Source organism: Pteropus vampyrus, unplaced genomic scaffold (genome assembly GCF_000151845.1).
Source record: "Pteropus vampyrus isolate Shadow unplaced genomic scaffold, Pvam_2.0 Scaffold91, whole genome shotgun sequence".
NCBI classification, from domain to species: domain Eukaryota; kingdom Metazoa; phylum Chordata; class Mammalia; order Chiroptera; family Pteropodidae; genus Pteropus; species Pteropus vampyrus.
In genome coordinates this window covers 8,699,273-8,718,298 of record NW_011888872.1, presented here as the reverse complement: position 1 = coordinate 8,718,298, position 19,026 = coordinate 8,699,273, and the positions used below count along the sequence as shown (strand labels likewise).

At 33.2% G+C, this 19,026-nt stretch overlaps 1 protein-coding gene and 1 pseudogene across 20 annotated transcripts in view; one reads left to right on the top strand and one right to left on the bottom strand.

The window, feature by feature from the left end:
• Positions 1-19,026, bottom strand: part of NRXN1 (neurexin 1) — a 1,047,547-nt gene that overhangs the window by 279,619 nt on the left and 748,902 nt on the right. The window lies entirely within an intron of this gene.
• On the top strand, positions 14,637-14,755 carry LOC111742331 (annotated as a pseudogene).

Genomic DNA, 19,026 nt, shown 5'->3' with positions numbered 1-19,026 from the left:
CTCTGTATCTATGAGTCTGTTTCTGTTTTGTTTGTTCATTTATTTTGTTCTTTAGTTTCCAGATGTAAGTACAGTCATACGATATGTCTTTTTCTGTCTGATTTATTTCTGGGCCCATCCATGTTATCCCAAATGGTAAAATTTCATTTTTTATGGCCGAATATTATCTTGCATATAGCCAGTTATTGTCTCTAAATGGGATGATCTTGAACACATCTTTATCTTTTTCATGTAGCTTGCAGAAGAGACACATAGGCATATATGTAAGACTAAATCTTTTCAGCTCTTTCCAACCCAACCTGCAACTCTGTTTTCCATATTGCAGTATTTAATGGGTAGATGTTCAAATAATTTAGATTTTTTTTGCCTAGGAAAGGATTGATGTCATCATTAACACGACTAATACAAATAGCAGCAACCATATTAGTAGGAATTTCGGCATGTATAGAAAAAAAATCCATTACCTAGTTATAAAATAATATTTCAAGATAATTTGAATCTTAAATTATTGCCGGCACTCTAGCTTTTAAATATAGAAGATTAATTCTAATGATTCTTAATTTTCTTAAGAATATCTCTCAAGATTTCATGCAGTCATAGTATATCCTACATTATATTTTCATACAGTCTGATTATAAGATAACGAAATTGCTTTCTTGTAGAATTTTTGGAAACCATATAACTTTATGTTGCATTGTGATGCTTTCAATGATCCAAAATACATTCACATCCTCTGTTTCATTTGATCTTTAGAATAATTCTTTGAGGTATATAGGAAAGTATTATTAACCTGATTTTATAAACTGATGCAAGGTAAAATGAAATATGTAGCATAGCTAGGACTTAGCTCACTTTAATATAGCCAGTTGATTGATTTGCAGCCAGATCATTATCTGAATTCTACATATCAATGAAATGACACAGGTGCCTGTAACTCTCGCAAAATTCAATTCAGATAATATTTCATTTATGTAATTATCTTTCTATATTCTCTCAAGTGTTGGGATTATTTTTTTTCTGATGGGTACTTTTTAATTCTTTTTCTATGATGGCATTATTGTCCCTGTATATTTCATCTCCAATCCATTTCTACTCCCATTTCCCTTTCTGATTGAATATGCTGGCCTCTTTCTAGTCTTGCACTAAAAGAAAAAGGTTATAAGAATTTCTGAAAGCAAAGAATTTTACATCCTTATTACACCCCTGAGGTACATTTTTAAATAAAGACTAGTTGTAAATAAAGATCACATGTTATGGGTAAATGTGCTTCTTTGAGGTCAACAAATGAATCCAATTCATATTAACATGACCTCTATCAATTATAAATATTACAGCTCCCTGTGCCTAAGATGGTCCCAATTAAAGAGTATTGGGGGAAGCACATAACCTACAAATTAAAGTATGGTAGAAAAGCGATGGGATTGAAATCAGACCTGAAATCAGACCTGAATTTTGATCACTGTTCATCCTCTTACTAATCATGTCACTCACTTAGTTTCCTTATTCATGAAATATGCACAATAAAAATTAATTTCTATATTGTTTGGAGTTGTTGTAAAGATTATATGTAAAATAGTTTGAACTGTAAAATAATATGTAAAATAGGAGATCTTATAAATAATAATAGTAGTGAGAATCAAGACAAACTACACTAAGGAATGATTCTTACATAGCCAAAATTTTGTTTAGCAGCTATTACTTTTGCCTGCTCTTCAGTTTAACAGTATGTATCCTATCATGTGGCCAACCATAAGACCTTATGCAAAGTGAATTGTCCAAAGAAAATCTTATCAAGCACATAATCGGCACAGCTCTTATGGTTCCCCAGTTAATATTCAGATGCCTTAGGTGTTAAGAACAAATGCAACAAACAATCCTGTTTTTAGAAATAAGAGTTATAGATATAGGACAGTTAAAAGTAGTTATAATATCAGGTACACAGATTGGAAATCTGTCCAAATTTTTAATTTAAATATTTTAATCATATTAGATAACTCTTTAGAGAATAAAACTTCAAAAATATTCAGAAATAAAAGTCAATTTCACAAATGAGTGTGGCTAAACCAGATTAAAATGGTTCAATATTTAAAGTCACTAGATATGCTTCTAAGTACAAAAACAGAGTGAGTAAAAGAGAAGATAGTTTCAGAAAAGTTGTTTTTTTATGCTTTAAGCCAAATGAGTTTATAAATTGTGTCTACATTTTTACTATTTTGATGCTTATAAACATTATAACATTGATTACATTTTTATTCAATCTAGATGCTCTATTTTGAAATAGCAACATGGCATGGAAAAACTGGTCCAATTTAAAAAGTTTGATTTTGAAATTGCATGAAGAGACTGAAATTATAGGCTTTAAGCCATATATTTTATTTACAAACCAGATTTATAAAACAGAATTATTAATCTCTTTGAATCATTTTTTATCTTCATGATACCATAAAGAGATTCTGCAAGATCTACATTTTTTAAAAAATGAAAATGAGACTGAGACATGCTGTAGGATATTTTCTTGTTCTTAGCTTTTTGTTTTCCAGCCATTAAAAAAAAAAAAAAAATCAGAGTGCATCATCAAGCTCAGGAAGCCTCCAGGAACAACAGAACTGCCACACTAATTTTATGCATATGTTGTGGAGTGGAAAGTTCAACTCTGCATATGTTGTAGGGTGGAAAGTTCAATGCAGGATTTAATGGCACCATGTTAACATAATTTCAAAAATCAGATTTCAGATTTAGAGGTAACACCAGACATGCAAGTGCCATCATCAAAGCAGAGAATTCAAATCCAGAATAATCACAAGGTATAAATTAAATTGAGCATATTGTGAAATATTATTTTAGATGTCATTATTTTTAGAAAGAAATATCTATGACGAAACCTATTTTATGTTAGCAGCCTCCAAAATATGTAGCTAAAAATAACGTCTTAGTAATGTCTTGAAGGGTCAAAAGCAATGACCTTGTCATGTTCTTGGCAATCCTGGTATAATACCTGGGTCAGATACTAGTGAAGATTATTACGGTAATTAGAAAAGAATCAGAAGTGTTACGACAAAACAGATATAGCATAAGCAGTGACTCCTGTACTACTGATATTCTCCGCAATTTTTCTCCCAATCCTTGATTAAGAGCACCACAATAAACATATTTTACAGAATAATTTTTGATAAGAATAGCAAAGAGTATTTAAAAAAGTAGTAAATTGTTTCTCAATCGTATCTTTAAAAATCACCTTTTAACAGTGTGTTCAATGTGCATGTCATATGTATGGGAAAATACTAAGCATAATTCTACACCACTGTTATTGCTACTTCTGTGCCCACTGAATTAGTCAGGCAGCCAAGTTAATGGAAAAAAACAAAGCCTGGAAAAATCCCTAAAACCACAGGAACTTTATCTGGCTGGACCTATACTTACTTTAAAACTCTTCATCTAACTGCACAGTTATACAAAAATCTTCTAATAAATAGGGGCTCAACTTTCAATTTGGATAAACTTTCAGAAATACCTAAAAAGGACAAGACTAATTATAACAGGTGACCCAAAGAACATATCCTTGGATAGCATGGAATACTGCGTTCTGTGTGTTTGTGCAGCAGTTTTGTCACCAGAATGCCTAGTTGAAGGTTATCTTTACAACCTTTACAACTCAGAGTGCTTTTCTGAAAGCAACCTACAGTACAGCTTTAGGATGTTCCCTTAAGTCTCTCTATACTACGACATCACTTGCATACTTGTTAAAATCTTTTTGCTGCTTTTCTTTCAGTCTAAGGTATTGTTATTGAAGAACCACATAAGATATTTACATTTAACCATTCATTTAGAAAACATTTTCTGATGTCTACTCTGGGCTATATCCAAGGACACACAATAAGATACACTATACTGTACGTAACCTTAGTTTATGTTATTTCTGATGGTCCTCTTTGTTTACTTTTGTGTGTTCGGCAAACTCTTCACTCACATCTATGTGACACTACCTTCTCTGCAAACGTACCCCTGAAACATCAATGTAAAATTCATAATTCTTTTTTATATTACTATTGTAAATTTCTGCTTCTTTTATTGTCTTTATTAAATAATTTTAAATTGTTTCTTTAAATGTAGTCTTCACTATTCGTCAGTTTTACTGAAGCATATGAAATATCTTATCTATATTTATACCCAGTGAAACTAACAGAGTTTAGCACTTTAAGGTCCTCAAGAAATGATTCATAAATTAATGAAAGAAACCCTATCTCCAGTGGGCAGTGGATGTCTATTAGCTCTAAACATCCTTCTAGAGAGATCTACCTGGTTCCTCATATGGATGGATCCCATCATCTCTGTCATACGTGGATGATACTCTCAGAGTACAGTAATGTCTATCACACTACTCTAGAGATTTGATTGTGTTCTCTTTAAAGATATATATTTCTTCTTTCAGATCCCTTAGTCTTTCAGTATGTTTCACACACAACTACAACAATTATAGCCTCCTCCGCCCCCAAGGTTTTGGATAGAAAGACATTTTTCGTTTTTATCTTGGAGTCTAAGACAGAAACCAAGCCTTCGGCAAGCCATATCTTATAAACAGTACGATTATTTACTTTCTAAAAATTAGGGTATCTTAGTCTTGCATAAGGGGATAGAATACAAGTGAACTTCTAAGAGAACTACCTTTCCAGGTCTTGAAACTTATCAGGGATCTGAAAATCTCAACTTTATGCCTAGTGACATTTTAGTTGCTCTTAATTTATAAGGAAAGAAATTCCAGTTTTATATATGTAAAACAAAGTAAGCAAGGGTATCCATTCCCAAATATTTAAATTTGTTCCAAATTTTTTGAATAGTTATAAAAAGTGACATACCAATAGTCCTTTACATTTTTTCTTCTCTACTGTCAATGAATTCAGGTATTGGCTTCATTGTAAATGTTTCAAAAACTTCAGTGGCTACAGGTTTTTATTCCTCTGAATGAACAGTTATGCTTCAAAAATTCATTTGGATTTTAAATTAGAGTGACTTGCCTTCATTATAGTCAAATGGGCTTAGATCCACCTCTCCATCAGGCATAGCAGAAGACAAATAGCTACAGCTAGCTGTCCTGTCATCTAAATAACTTTAGAATTCCTTAAAGATAATAATCTATTTTATTAAACTATATATGTATCTCATCTACATAGTTTTTACTATTTGAAATACTGTCTTCCAATTTTTGGGAAAAAAAGAAATATTCTGGTTAGTATATAACACTGTCCCTCTGGGTCTGGAAATAAAAACTCTTACATAGTCAAAATATGAGAATTTTACCCAAAATAATTTGTCATCAAACCTAGTTGGTGAAAAGGCCCTATAAAATTAGGTGTACATTAACTCAGTTTTAACAATCAAATCAAGGGTAAAATAAATGATTATTTAGGTGCTCACATCTTCAGTATAAAATAGAAAAACAATGTTATGTCAAGAGTTTGCAAATCTCTCATGCTATTGTTTCACTTTTAAGATAGCTCAGCATTTCAGTCCCTTTGGCCAGAAAACAGATGTTTTAGTGACTACTTCTTTTGGAATATTTTCTTACGGGCAGGCTGAGAGTGAATTACGAGTCCCATTAACAGAAAGCATAATCAGTCCAACTCACAACCACAGCTTCCTGAGGTTTACCATTACAACAAAGAGAAGTTTCAGCCAGGGAACACTCACCACTACTGCAATGGAAAGCAATTAATTCTCCCAGTTATGCAAATCTAGAGGACTTCTCTAACTTCACTGGATTAGTGTGGACTGTTGAAGCAAAGACAGATTGTACATAATAACCATGGAGCCAGGAAAAGACTAACACCATGACTGCTTAAAGAGATCCTAGTTGAGGATTATGCAAACTCTGCTAAAGGGGATGGTTAGAAATGATGCTTTAATGCCTTGAACTACAATTGCTCTGTCTCATCCAGCTAACTGATAATTGCATTAGAGCAATCCATAAGATTTAAACCAAGCTTTTTAAGATTTTAGATTCCAGGCTAGAATAATTCCCTTACCAGACAAATTATACCAGAAATCCTTGAAGTTCAATAAGATGTATCCAATTTCAACAATTTTACAAAGTTCAACATAGCTGTACAGGATCTTTAGTAAAACCCATTTCAAATGACCCATTGTCAATTCTGCATCTTTCTGTGAATCTCAAAATACATTAGCTAGACAGTCCTCTTATTTTAGCTTTAGAATGTATATCAGGTGTTTTCTTTCCAGACACAAGCAATTAAAGGATTGGAAAATAGCTCATGGAAAGCTCCAAAGAATTGATCCTCAGAGAGCAAATCTTGCAACACCAAACAACCCCAATTTCCTTTGGGCATCTCTGCTGACAAGAGTTTTTGCTAGTTAAGTAAGGCAACTAGACGATATATACAAACCATCACAATTAAAAGCTGCTTACCATATAACTAATATTTACTGAGGAGGGTTGCTAGAATTTTCTTACTAATCTAATGACGCATGGCAGATCTTCCTTGAAGATGCTACTCTAGCCATACTTTATTGGATACATGTATTTTGTTGTTATGCAGTTATGTGTCCTACCCAATCTCACCCAGTTATTTTATTTTAGAATCTCACGGGCTTTTATATCTTGAAGCCAAACAACCTGTTGGAAAAAACAGCAGAGAACAGCCTTTTTATCTGCTTGCTGACTAAAAAATCAAAACACACTGGAATCTGGGATTATTAGAGATGTTTTTGAGATTAAAAAAAAATAAAATAAAATAAAAACTGACTTGTCAAATGGGACTCCCTGCTGCTCAGTACCATGTGTTACCATAGCAAGGAGCATCTGCTCAGCTATTAAATATGTTAGTGAATATGATATAGACAGCCGTGGCATTATCAAATATTCTCAGTTGCCTGTTAAACTCCACAGTAACATATTTTAATTTTACCTTTCATTAGTAAAACTCAAGGTGGTAGCATCTTAAAAACAATTTTCAAAGTTCAAATAAAACTATCATCTTTGGTTATATTTCACATGTGTAAATTATATTCATGTATTGCTAATAAAAAATTGGCAAGCTAAACAAAATGTTGTCGAATTTTAAGTGTGGTTCTATCAGCTGTGATTTAGCTTACAATGGATGCAATAAGACTAAAGTAAATAATCATGTGCAGAATTTGTAAACTTAAATAGCTACATTTTTTTCTCTTCTGAGTATCTTATTTCCTTTCAATTTCATCTTAGTCATTATCAATGCCACACAACATACAAGCTAGTCTCTTAATGTAATCCATCTACTCTGCGCTCGAGAACTTTGTCGTTTAAATAGGCTATCAAGAACTAAGAAATCTATGCCTTACTAAATGCTTAATAGTAGAACACATCTGTTGTTACTGTTTGTAATATTAAGATTAAGCACAATAATGTTGACAATATTAATATGTTTAAAAGTCTCTCACTTTCCACTGCTGTTGCATGAGTCCTAGAGACTGCATGATCAAAATAAGAAGTGACTAGTGGCAAAATTAAGAATTATGGAATGTTTAGAAGGTGAAGAACAAAAGGCAGAACTGACCACTGCCTCTGCTAGGATATTAACCTCTTGTTTGCCTGGCTCTTCCCAGAAAACTGTAGTTGCCACTTTCCTGAGAAGATCCTCATGATTCACACACTTGTTATCCAGCTTCCTTAGTCCACTGCTGTTCTGTGAATGATGTCGGAATATGAGAAAAATTGTGACTCAAGCTAAAGTGGGTTTGGCATCACCTCAAACAAGCATAATTATTAAACGTAAACATAAACTCAAATCTACTAGGCCCAAAAGTAAAATCATACTATGGAGCTCAATGTTTTAAGAAATAATAAGACCTGTTTGTATTTATAATAAAATGCCTCAATTTGTGACATTTCTATATTCTTGCTGGTGGGAGTATTCAACAATACAATGTTCTCGAAGGACGACTTTGCAATAAAATACTGTTTCTGTTTACAGGAATTCATCTTCCTAAAAATATTTTTTCATACAAGTAAAACAATATTTTTATGAGATTAAAAATTTTTGTGAGTTTGTAATACTAAAAATTCTAAAAATATTATACAAAGCACCCACAATCATAGAATGGTCAGATAGATTACAGTATATGTGTGCAATAGGATACTACAGGTAAATATGAGATTATATGCTTTAAAGTAGAAAGATGTCCAAAATGTATTAAATAAGAATCAAGTTGTAGAATATTTTGTGTCATGTAAACACATTGTCCTTTTTAAGAATATTCAGGTGAATCAGCATATATACAAATGTTTCCACATATACATAAAATTAAAGATTAGAATTTTAGATACCACAGTAAAAAAGTTGATATATTATAGGCAGGTTATACCTTTTATTCTCATCATTTTATTTAAATGTTTCAATAAGTACTTTTATGATCTAAGAAAGTAAAATTTATTAAGAATATTTTTTCCCCTGGAAAGTAAATAGAGACAAAGGACAACAAATAAAACTTAACTCCCTCTGAACAGCCTGTTATAAAATATTATTGGCCTTATGGGCCCAATTCTATGTATCATTAATCTACTGAATCCAGTTTATGTCTATACACTTAGAAGAATCCCCCAAAAGGCCAGTAAATTAAAAAAAAAAGTTAAATAATATAAATACAGTCTATTGAGGAGAAAGTTCATACTAATGATTATAGTATGTTACTCACATAATAATAAACAATATCTACGTTGCAAAAAACATTATCTAACATTCTTTACAACAGCCAGTTACAAATGACCAACTAACCACTAGTCTTGAATTAAGCATTGGAAGGGGCACTAGAATTTATAGCTTTTTCTTTTACCATGTGAAATTTCTCTGCAATGCCTGTCTTTCAAGCATCAAATGAACTCAGTTCTGAAAACTACATAGCAGACTGCCTAACCTTACTCCACATATAACTGCTAAAATTTCAACCCCTTTTCTCTGCTGATGTCCTGTGAGATACGGAGCCCCAAAGCCCTGCTTTTACTGCTAATTAACAATAATGAACAGGATGACATACTTTTCCTTTGAACACTTCTGTCAAGAAGGTATCCAATCAGTAAGAGAGATAAACAACAGATAAATTCTCTTTCTTCCCCCTCATTTATGTGCTGAGATACACAGAGACTGTACCCTGCCTTTAGGGAAAAAAAAAAAAAAAAAGTAGGTCAAGCTGTCTTGGCTTTATGCATAAGCTTTAAAACCTGGAGAAAGGATGAAAGCTGTTGTTCCAGCCACAGTTTGCAGAGTACCGCAAGTTATTTTTATATTCATCTTCACATTAGGCCCATAATGCTACGGCATTATTAGTTTAGCCCTACATTTAAGTAAAACTCAAAAAAATAGCAATGATACCTATAATTTCACTCATTAAAGGAAATTTGATACAAAACATCATATTCTATATTATAGCACTCTATTATACTAGTGCTTTCACACTGAGGGACACAGAGTTCCAGCTTGTGAACATATGTTAATAAATCCCATATGCAATTCAAAGTAAAGACTCATTGATTTAGGATGGGTAACTGGGATTGTATAATGATATGAAAAGTGGCTGGGCTGGCCTGAAATTTTCCTCTGCACATAAGAAAAATGGGACTTCGAAATCAGATAGAACTAGTTCAAATACAAACACAGTTATTTAATAGCTATATGATTTGGGTCAATTATTTTAAAATGCAGTTTTCTCACCTATAAAAGTGAGATAATTCATACCTCAACGGTTTGTGAATATAAAGCAAAATATAATTTTTATGCAAAGTGTTTAGTGTTTGGTCCATAGTAAGTATTCAATACATGCTAAATAGTATTGTTTAGTTACCGTTCTTACTAAGTAAATGAATAGAGTAAGCCTGATTTCAGAAGAGGAGATTAATCCTACTTAAGATAATTAACTGAGTACTTTCAAGCACTTAATATATATTAATTAAAATCATTTTTAAAAACTTTTTTAATAAATGGAGATTTGATTCCATCTCCATCATTTAAGCAAGTGTCAGAGGTTGGCAGAGTAGGAGAAAAAAAAAAGAGGATTGTCAAATCGCCAGGGTAGTTTAGGTTGATTACACTTTACAACCCTAAATAAATTAGGGTTGATTACCAAGAGGACTTTTTTTTCTTTCATTCTCCAATTAATTTATTTTCATCAAGTCATAAAGTAGGGGGATATATCACAGATTTTTTATATAAGTACGCAAAATAAGAGACAGAAGGTAAGAAGCACATCTAGACTAAATCTCAAAGAAGTGACTACTTGTTTGGAATATTTGAACCAGGAAGTTCAGCTGGTCAATGATCTAACATGAGAGAAATCTTCCTTCCATGAGAAAATACTATGTGGATAATGAATCCATTTGATGACAGGCCGCAGTACTCGGACCCCTACCTTGAGTGTGTAAGCCTTCCTAGTTTGTAAATTAGGAGTCTTCGGAGAGTGTCACATGCTCTCACCATTCTCCCTTTGGGTGTCTACCTCATTCTGTGCTCCAAAGAGAGCACTCCTCATGTGAGCTCCTGCACTACAATGGAAAACTACCAGCAGGAGGGGAAAGAAGGTCAAAAGCAGAAAATAAAGGCCCCATTTACTCACCTATGCATTTTTTCATCAGTAAACATTTATTATGTATTAATAACAACTATGCCTGTGCCTGAAATACAGGTATGAAGATATATAATACACGGTCACTGACCATGAAGTGCTCACAGTTTAATGAGGTAGAAGGGCACATAAGGAAATAGCTATGACCCTGGTAATACAATAAAGAACAAAGTGCTGTAATAGTACCAAGAATGACATGATTAGTTTTGCCCTAAGGAACCAAGGAAAACTTCTCAAATATATAAAATATATGGTCCAAGCCTTGAAGATAAATAAAAATATACTAGACAAGGAAGGAAGAAGAGGGCAGATAGAAGTGGGAGAAAGTAGAAATACTTCAAAAAGAGAAATGAGCATGGACAAAGGCACTTTGAACTTCTATTTTTGCTGACTGTCAATTCCATTATTGGTACAAATATATATTTTAAGTTGTGAGTCTCTGCCTTTAAAATGATGTATGCTCCAAATTAACAAATTAAACTAATTGAAAAGCTAGCTAGCTAACTACAAAATGTTTGAGGCAACTAGTCAACCAGATGATTTGCTATGTGATTATTTAACTAGAGAAAATGGCTTATGTAGCTGATATCTGGAATGTTTGTGATTCATGTGATGTGTGGTATGCTAAAAGCTGGGGTTGTAGACTCTATAAAACTGTATTAAGCAGACCAAAGGCAGAATTGTCAGGTGTAACCTAATGAGAAACTGTCTTCTGTATTCTTACCTGCCGAACCTTATATAAGGTTCAGAGGTTAAGCACATGGACTTAGAAGTATGAGTTCGAATCCTGACTTTTCTTATTGGCTGAGTGACCTGTGCCTCCTTTCCTCATCAACTAAATAAGGATAATATTTTTTTCTCATAGGGTTTTTATGACTATTAGATAGGCTAATATATGCAAACAGAACAGTAATGAGATTTCTGCTGTTTTTTGTTTTTAAATAAAAGCCACACTTAAAAACTGTTACGGAGTTTTAAAACATAATTGTGCTTCTATAGCATGGTTTGAAATATCAGTCTATGTCTATATTCTGTGGCTAAGTGCTACTAGAATGCAATTTATCCATTAAATTCTAAACTACTTGAGGCCAAAAGTCGTCCTCCTTTGAGTTTGTTCCCAATATCTTGAAGATGCTTTAAAAAAAAAATAAAAGGCTTATTTAATGCATGTATTTAGGAAATGACTGTAAGCAGGAGTGGTGAGTAGCTGGAAATGAACCTGGAAAATAAGCCCACACTTTACATTAATTGTAGTTTGGCCAATGAGTTTGGCTTTTGAACTATTTGCAGTAAAGGCTAATGGTTTTTCCTGCCCCAATATATCAATCTATAAAAAGGCAACCAATAAATTGGAAAAATGCTAATTGTTAGCTCAGATATGTATCTCTACCTCACCCTTAACTGTTAAATATAAACAAACTTCTCCTAAAGTAGACATGTCCTTGACTGGAGCAGCACTGACCTACTTACTGCCCTTGAACATTTTCAGAATGTACACACACAGTTTAAATTGGTGGAACTTCTAGAACCGAAAGATTATTTCAACAAATATTTACTCATTTGCTAAATTTCAGGCTCAAGCTGGGCTCTTGGAATACAAAGGTGCACAAAAATGGATCAGAGTCCCTCTCCTCTTGAGGCTTACTGCTTACTGGTCAGCATCACATTGTTCAGCATGAAGGAAGAATTTGCCATAGGAACTTACACACTCATCTGAATCTGAAATTTTTCATGGCTTTCAAAATTACCGACAACAAAAAAAGAATACAAAGACTACAAAAATAATCGCAAAGGTATTTTTTTTTTTTTTGGCACCAATTTTTTTTAAAGACAATTGACTTTGCTTTGTCCTGGAGAAGCAAATTACTAAGTGTCCGTGTATACAATTCTGATAGATAGAAAATCAGTTTCTCCCAATACCCACAAAAAAACAAAATTGAAAAAATACCTAAAGAATATTATAGTGGGGCTTCAAAGTAGCCTGACAGGAAGTCTAGGCCTATCCTTAAACAGCCTTATTAGCAGGTGAGGAGTAGAGAAATGCTCTCTCACAAAAAAGAGGGAGAGGAGTGGAGTTATATGTAGAGGACCAGGCTCTGTGCCTCACACTCCCTGCTTCCCTCCTGCCCCACTAAGGAGCAGCCCCTAAATGAGCATAATGACTCCTGTAGGTGGGAGTTATAACAAATGGGACTACATCAAACTAAAAACCTTCTGTACAGCGAAGGGAACTATCAATAAAATGAAAAGGCAACATACTAAGTGAAATAAAACATTTGCAAATCATAAATCCGATAAGGGGTTAATATCCAAAATATATAAAGAACTCATACAATTCAATAGCAAAAAAAAAAAAAAATGAGCAGAGGATCTAAAACCACACTGATATTATCACCTCACACCTATTAGAATGGCTATTATCAGAAAGACAATAAATAACAAGTGTTGGATAAGATGTGTAGAAAAGGGAACTCTCTCCCACTGTTGGTAGAAATGCAAATTAATGCAGCCACTATGGAAAATAGTATGAAGTTTCCTCGAAAATTTAAAGACAGAACTACCATGTGAAACAGCTATTCCACTTCTGGGTATTTATCCAAAGAAAAGAAAAATACTAATTTGAAAAGATATATGCACTCCTATGTTCATTGCAGCATAATTTGCAATACCTGGGATATAGAAACGACCAAAATGACCATTGATGGATAAATGGATAATGAAGATATCATATATACATAAAAAATGGAATATTATTCCGCCATAAAAAGGAAATTTTGCCATTTGTAATATGTACAAACCTTGCAGATATTATGTTGAGTGAAATAAATCAGGCAGAGAAAGGCAAATTCTGAATAGTTTCACTTATAATTGAAAGCTAAAAAATAAAACCACCAGACAAAACAAAACTCATAGATTTGGTGGTTTTCAGAGGGGAAGGGGATTGTGATGTGAGTGAAATGGGTAAAGGGGTCAATTGTATAGTGATATATAGTAACTATACTTTTTGTGATGATCACTTTGTAGTTATACAAAGACCAAAATTACTACGTTGTACAACTGTAACTAATATAATGTTATATACCAATTTTACCTCAATTAAAAAATAAAACAGTAAAATTTATATTGATTATATGTTAAAATGATACTTTAGATATATTGGGTTAAATAAAATATATTAAAAGTCCATTGCATCTGAAGTCTTTTTTCCCCCTTAATGTAACTAATAGAAAATTTTAAGTTATATGCATGGCTCATATTATATTTTTATTGGACAATACTGACTGGAGAGATATTTCTGGAATTTGGTGAGAAACATATTAGGTCATAAAAGTAAGCATATGATACATTTCAAAGTTTTACTCTGTAATTGTATAGATGGTCATGAGGTTGAGAAGTGATGAGTTCAGTTTGTAATGTAAGTTTGAAGTGTCCATAAGACGTCCAGGTGGAGATGCTGAGTAAGCCACTGGAAATGCTGGTATGATGATCAGAGGGGAAGTGAGGACTGGAAATGTTTATCTGGGAGTGAGCAATCTTCATTTACTAGCTAAAATTCAGAATAGAATTTTAGGAATATTGAGTTACTCTGATAGACCAAAAAACCATAATAATCAATTAAATTTTGATCTTTCTGTAAGAGCTTTTCTGTTTCATCAGTCTTGACTTTCCTACTCTTTGTTGGGCATGAAAGCTCTGCGGGGTAGGTTCAGGAGGAAGTGTTTTTCTTGAGAGGAAGAGCCCACCAATAAAGTGTCTCTTCAGAAGCTTAACTGCAGTATGTTCTTCCAAGGCTATGCTTTGAAGGCAGAGAGGTTAAATAGCTGGTCCTACTAGTCTTCAGGAGGGCAGAGGCCTCTGCTGTCCTGTTTACCTAAGAATCCCCAAATATAGCATACTACCTTCTTAAGAAAGTTCTTAAAGACAACATAAACTGCATGTCACATCCCTGAAAATGTTTGTCTTCATCAAAAACATTTTCTCAGACCCAGTGAAAATTATCTCCATTTCTTTGCTTCTGATTTAAAATGTGGGTCTACAGCCATGCTCTCCTGAACAAGCCTGATCCCTTCTGATCTCGGAAGCTAAGCAGGGTTGAGCCTGGTTAGTACTTGGATGGGAGACCACCTAGGAAGCTCAGGTGCTGTAGGCATAAAAAATAAAAAAAAAAAAATAATAAGGGATTGTAAGATGATAAGGTCCTTGCAAACTGTGAGGTCAACCAAGAGTTGCCTCGCCTAAAATAAATAAATAAATACATACATACATATATACATAAAATGTGGACTATTTATGACTACTATTAACCCTAGTATATTCAACTGGTCATTTTCTTTCTTTGTTGAAATAACTGCCTATGTCAGGAGTGGCCCAACATCAGCTTTAATAGGACTCCAATACCACAATGTCACTTTCATCTTGTTTCCTGATATTTGGCTGACATGCTTACTATGCTGTTTGTATTTTTTAACTCCTACTATCATGCATTTTGCTTATGGTTTTCAGAGTGTTTGTGCAATAAAAGGAGTTTTCCTGATCAATGTACAAGTGAATCCTCTTCAGTATGCACTCCCAAAACTAGTTCTTAGTGCTCAAGAAATGTCCTCATTACTCTTTTTCCATTAATCTATAGAGTGTTTAGACTTCTGCAAAGCCAGCTTACTTAATAACCTGTGTATATGCTTTCATTGTTGCACATAATTTCTTCCTAAGACATGTCGACTTTGACTGGATCATAAGAATGAGCATATCGGATATGTTCTGAGAACAGGAGATTTTAATCATGTCTCCTCCTAGGAATCTCTTAATAACCAAGCTCAGCTGCTTCGAGATTACTGAGCCTGTATAAGATTCTAAATGATTGCTGTTTTAAGCTGCTAAATAGTGTGAGATTTGTTACACAGAAAAATACAACTTAGTACAGCATAAACTGCATTATAGGTGATCAATAATAATGTGCTGAATGAGCCAAAGGAAATATTTCTTGAAGGTAGGCTTTTGAAAAATAGTAGCTACAGAAGAGATGGAGGTATAGTCAATAGTTAGAATGGATTCAACAAGAGGTCTCTTGTTTTGGCAGCCTGGCATAAGAGGATTTGCTTCTGCAACTAAACTCTGTCTAACTTAGAATGATGTAAAGCTATTCTGTAAAATAACTTGGAATCCATCACAAAGAAATGGATGAAGAAGAGTAGTGATCATAGATTGGAGCAGAATCTATGGACAAGATTTTCTTTGCATAGGTAATTCCTTGGGCATTGTTTCAGCGGCTCTTCCTAAAAGATTCCTGAGTCCTAGACTTATTTCCGCTAGCTAAGGATTCTACAAAATCCCAGCTCCAACCCTGAAAATATCCAATATTGAAACAGAGGAGTTGATAACTGAGCAGAATCTAGATAGTAAGAGAGAATGAGAAGAAACTTTCTGGACAAAATTAAAGAAATGACAGGAAGTTCATTTTTTAAAAAAGGGGATTAACAAATTTCACTGGAGTGGAAAAATAAGTATAGAATAGAATTATGAGAAAATAGAACTGAAAAGGGAAATTAAGATTAGAATGTTGAAGATATTAAATGTTAAGTATAGAATGTGCCTTTACCTATACATAATTGGGAGACATCAATGTGTTTTAACAGAGGAGTATTTTAGCTAATTAACCTGACATAAGCACATAAGATGGATTGAGAAGTATTCAGAATAGAGACAAGAAGGTAAGTATAAATGCCTAAGTAATAAGAACATGGAATGAGAAGGTGCAGTTAGAGATAGCTATTTTGATTTCCTTTTACCAAATTTCACTTTGATAGAATTTCGGAGAAGGAAATAAATAATTCTAGAAGTCTAGAAACCAAATTCAGAGAGTTACTGATACACCAAAGGTAGCAAGCAGTAAGTTAGAAAATGAAGAATAAATTAAATTTCAAGAGGAAAGCATGAAAGGAGGAGATTGTATTGATTAACCTGACCACCGCCCTCCCCATCACAGAAACAGGTATTTGGATAGTATTTAAGACAATAGAAATGTGACCATCATTTCTTCCCTTTTTGCCAAAGATAACCTGCATCCTTCATATCTAAGAAACTTGGACAAGAATTTTACAAAACATGGTGAAAAGACATTATTTTAGTCTCTCTTTTAAAATTTTCGTCAAACAGCTATTAGAATAGCTGTTTTCAACAGGACCAGTGATAACAAGTGTTGGAGAGGATGTGGAGAAAAAGGAATGTTCATACACTGCTGGTGGGACTGCAAATTGGTACAGCTGCTATGGAGAACAGTATGGAGGTTCCTCAAAAAACTAAGAATTGATCTACTATATGATCCAGCAATCTACTGGGTATTTACCCCAAAGACTTGAAAATGTATATTTGAAAAGATATTTGCACACCGATGTTGATAGCAGCATTCATTATTCATGGTGGCCAGGACATGGAAGCAACCAAAGTGTCCTACAATAGATTATTGGATAAAAAGCTGTGGTACATATATACAATGGAATATTACTCAGCCACAAGAAGAGATGAAACATTGTCATTTGCGACAACATGGATAGATCTTGAGATAATCACGCTAAGCAAAATAAGCCAGACAGAAAACGCTGAAAATCACATAATATCACCTATATGTGAGATGAAAACCTAAAAGCAACAAACAAACAGGACAAACAAAGACTCATGGACATGGACAACAGACTAGTGGTTACCAGAAGGTGAGGGAAGTGGAGAGGGCAGAGGTAGATGGGGTAAAAGGGGTCAAATATGTGATGACAGGAAGAAATCTAACTGTTAGAGGTGAATGCACAATGCAATATATATATGCCTTATTATTGAATGGTACACCTGAAACTTATTGGATTTCGTTAACTAATGTCACCATAATAAAAATAAAAAATAAAATAAAAAATAAAAACAAAAAGACACACACATTAAGTTTAGAGGCCATCATAAAAAATAATAAAATAAAATTTTAGTCAAACAGGCCGCATGTTCTCTAATTCATATAAGGAACAGGAAAACAAAACCAAATAAAATATCTATATGATTTATAGGATTGAATTTAAATATTATGTGACAAAGTGAAATTCTTAAAATAAGTTAATCTTGGTTAGAAAGAATATCTCTTTGAAACATAATTAAAATTCTAGAAAAGCCTGTGAAGGAATAATTAGGTTTTATCTTATTAACATAGGTAAGCACTCATACATAATTACTGACTTTAAAAAGATTTTTTTTAAAAATTTAATTGTTATAGAGCAGTAAGATAAGTAGTATAAAATGTAAACAGGTAGAGAGAGATGAGAAAGGTGTGACACATCACCAATACTGATGTTATTTTGGGACATGTAATATTTACTATAAATACACTATGCTTCTAGTCTCTACTAAAACCACTGATCAAAAGGTGTATTTCTAAATCAAAATCAATTAAGAGCTTGTTGTAAAAATAAGGCTTCCGGCCCAGCAAAGTACAAAGAAGAAACACTAAAGGCAAATATGTACAACAATTCACTAATCAAATTTGCAATGCTCTTTCATGCTCCCAAGATGAAAGAATATCAAAGAACACTTTGCATTCATCTCCTCTACCCTCCACACATTTCCTCTGGTCAGAATCAGGGCACACGTTAATATTCGTGGCAGTGAGTGAGTGCACATTTGCAGTGGTTTTCTGTAAATCAGAGAGGAGTTAAGTAACCTCTGATTAACATTACCAGACTAATATATAAGAGATGTTTCCTCTAGAGTGATAACATTGATAAAATTTACAGATATATCTTCTCAATTATAAAAAATAAACAATGTTTTGTTTATTGCTTCTAAGAAATTATTTTATTCGTTGTTGGTTAAATAATCGTCAACATTACTAATTAATTTAAATATGTATAACACTTTAGTTTATAAGTCTCCCTTTATATTCTTTATCTTAAAAACATCATTTGTTAATGTGTTTACAAATAATATGCAGATAAGAAAGTTAAAACTGCAAAAGGAAGAAATGGAGACATTCCAAATGGGAGAAATAACAGAGAAAAACTAGTCACTTTGGAACTAAATGTGTTTATGAATAATCTAAGCTACCTGGTGACCAGCATCCCATCTGACTTGTTTATTCATTCATCCAACAAACATTTACTAAAATATGTACTAAGTAGTGAGTTCATTTATTTCTGTATCCACAGAGCCTAACGCAGACCTGGGCTACATTACCTGCTCAGAAAGCGTTTCTGGATAGCCTTTTAGCATGTACTGAAATAAGTGATAAAAAGCCACATTTCTGTATATTATTATTTTTCTTACCAACCATCATTATAATAAATGTTCTCTGCCATCAGAAAGCTTGTCACTATTTAAAAATAATGGACAGATATGAGTAGAGAACAATTAATGATAAAAGAGAGTTAGAATAAATGTAATTATTAAGGA